Here is a 3597-nt window from a genome sequence, read left to right on the forward strand (position 1 = left end):
TGATCAACCAAAATATCCCGTTGAACAGAAACACAATATGTGCGCCATGTTGCAGATTACTACTAACAATGAGAAGGTGGCGATGATGATAACGTGGTTGTTAAGATCAAATGTTCGTTTTGCCTTCACCGAGTGCCCAGTAATTTATAGAAAATCATTCACTGGATTTCTGGCGCTTAGCAAGACTGTATGATGTCGTTAATGGTCGAAGGATTGAAGCTACAGTGTCAAGACAATAGATTCGAATAACGGAACAACGGATCAGAATATGCTTGCAATTACAAGATGACGACTACAATCATATCAACTTCAATACTGATCACCTGCTGAGGATTTTTGAACGGACTATGGGATACCAGTGAACAGTACACGATGGGCAATTTCAGAAGGGAATGTTCCCTATGATATACATATTTCTGATTCACCATGCAGTTCAAGGATTTTCCCCAAGGAAAGGCTCTTGGACTCTAATGAGTCAGGATTTAGCAAACGCCACGGTTGCTATCATCTATGACCTACCATTCAATTTCTCCAAGATAATTTTTGAATGATTGGTAGCAAATCTGAAAAAGGCTGAAAAAGATAGATTTCTGCAATATCCCAGGTTTCTGCATATAATCTTTAACAGGGAGTTGCATGATTTACCCACCATTGGAATTACTAATATTTTGCAAAATCCCAACACATTCAACCGAAATAAAAATCTGGGAAGTGTTAATAGATTTAATCCAAACATTCCGTTTGAGATTTTGTCATGGTTATTGGACCATGACTTGAATATTATGCCAGTTCCGAAGCTGAGCTCAGAGGAGGAAGAGGAGGTTGATGAGTTGGAAGATGAAGATCATGATGATGATGATGGAGATGAAGGAGGGGCTGGAGGAGCCATGATTGTCGATGCACTGGATCAAGGGGAGGACCAACCTATACCATCACCACCATAATCACCACTACCCATTGACCAACCTACACCATCACCACCACAATCACCAGTACACATCCAAAACCAATCACCACATATGTCACCACAACCACAATCTCAAACCATCCAATCCCCAACCCAAACCTTAACCCAAAGCCAACCTGAAACTTCAACACAAACACCACCAACCAACAGCCCAATACACACAGATACTTTCATTCCTAGCCCACCCCATACCCAATTACCACACCAGACAATTCCAACAACCCAGCCTACACCTATCCATACCCATACCCCACAAGAATCATCTACCCCACCCACATTGACCATCAACCCAATAATTACTCAAACCACTACTCAAGACCAAACTGAATCTAACCCTTTCTCTACCTCACCAAAATTAACCCCTCCTGCTGGAAACTCTCTTTTTCAAAGAAATTTGGATCTAATTTTGGAGAATGTTAAGCTAAGGGAGAGAAATGAGAAATTGACAAAGGAGAATGTGTTGCTACTGGACAAGTTGGCCCGGGCTATGATGAAAATTCAATCCCTAGAGCAGGAGGTTGAGGAGACCTCAGCTGCCCCAAAACAAGGGAGAATATAACTGTGCCAACTGATGCTATTGTTAATATTGAGGATGTAGTAATGGAGGATGCAGGAGTGAATGTTGATGGGTTGACAAGTATTCTGAATGCCTACGATGATGAGGAAGAGAGTGATAAAAGAAGGATGGAGGATGATGAGTATGAAGCTGATAAATCTGATGTAGGAGAAGAAAAATACAATGTAAATGATGAAATAATGAATGTTGCTTGAAGTGAAAAGGAGGATAATGTAGAGGTGACAGTGGATGAAATTGAAAAGACAAATGATGAAGATGATGTGATCACTAATGTGTTAACAGAAACTCAAACTGATGAAATCAATGAGGGAAATATTGCTACAAAGGAGCCTATTAATGAAACTGACCAACATGAAAGCTCCAAGAGGGTAGAGTTTGATCCAGAATTAGAAGCACTTGAAATGGAGATTGATGATTTTGAACAATCTGATGTTGAAGAAGATGAACAAAGGAGAGTGGAAAAAGGTAAGGCAATGGTGTTTGAAGAATAGCCTGTTAAGGCAAATCCTGAGAAAATATTTTGTTTAAAGAAAATGAAGAAGCTACTGCTGATGCAAGGAGAATGTTTGAGAATGTATTAAGAGAGTTAAGGGATAGGGAAATACTAGCCCAAACCCTGACTCCTGAGGAGATAGCAGTACAGGAAGAATTGATCAGTCAAGCCAATGTTGCAAAAATGTTAAATGAAGAAGAGGCTGATGATCAAGATGTTATTGAAGCTTTGATCAAATTGAAAAGGGTTGAGGAAGCAAACAACTCTTTAGCCATGGTGGTTAGCATGTTTCAACCTCAAAGTTAACCATAAAAAGTATCATCTGAAACTGCTAAGCCAACCAATGTGAATACAGAGATGATGGTTGAAGAAGAGATTGGTGAATCTATTGCCTCAATGGCTGCAAAGAAATGGGGTTAACAGATTGAAGATGATATTAGACAGAACCCAGATGAATGGAAGTGTGTGGATGATCCCAAATTTGGAAAGAAATACTCAAGAAAGAGGGATAAACCAGACTCATTTAAACCAGCTGAAAGAGCTGAGTCTGCAAGAAAGGGAGATGGGATATCAGAATAAATACTTTGTAGGGACCCCTGATGACGAGGCAAGTCCAATAAGCGCAATACCTTTGCAAACTTTAAAGCCTGATGATATGTGCAAGGAGTTCCCAATGTACCAATCCCTGAAGAGCCAACTCCTGATGAACCAAAAATAGATGTTGTTAATGAAACAACTTAGGAGGAGGATGACTCTGATGAAACTGATAAAGACAATGATGATGAGCAGCGAAAGGGTGCTGAATCTGCTAATGTTGTCTCCCCACAAGTCACAATGACTGATGAACAAAGGGCAAGCATTGAGCAAAGCATGTTGGATGCTAAATGGAACAATCCTTTGATTGTGAAATTGAGAAGCTATGTCATAAGCTTTGAGAGCTTAGCCGATTTAAATGATGATGAACTGGAGAAAAGATTGAACAAAGAGAGAGACACAATTGAGAAGTTAATAAAACAAAAGAACAGGGATGCCTAGAAATACATAGATTATTTGAGAACTCATGGGTATTCTGACCAAGATTTATCTCATTTCAAGATTGACGTGTTGAGAGAAGCCTATGAAAGCAAAAGGGAAGAGATAAAAGAAAAAATTGTTAAAGAAAATGAAGAGGTTGTAAAACTTGAAGCTTTAAAAAAATTGGAGAAAAATGTGGTTACTTTTTGGAGAAAGGGATGAAACCTGAAATGGTTGAAGGGTTAGATAAAGCCTCAGTTGATACAATTTTCAACAACATGAAAAGAAAAGAAAAACATAAAAGGATACAACCTGAACCATCTACTGAACAGTCAAGAAAAGCTCAGGCTGAACAAGAATCTCCTAAGAAGAAAAGAAAGATAATGACTTTAAGGGAGAAACAAAAGCAGGAAGTTGAAAAAGAAAAATCAATAGAGGCAACTACTGTAGAAACCCTAATCCTAGAGAAATTAAAGCCTGAACCAGAAGATGAACCTATAATCCCTTGGGAAAATGAAGAAATTATTAAGATATTGAGAGGTATAA

Source organism: Bidens hawaiensis, unplaced genomic scaffold (genome assembly GCF_021521415.1).
Source record: "Bidens hawaiensis isolate Kalapana, Puna unplaced genomic scaffold, B.hawaiensis_p1.1 tig00010459_1, whole genome shotgun sequence".
Taxonomy (NCBI): domain Eukaryota; kingdom Viridiplantae; phylum Streptophyta; class Magnoliopsida; order Asterales; family Asteraceae; genus Bidens; species Bidens hawaiensis.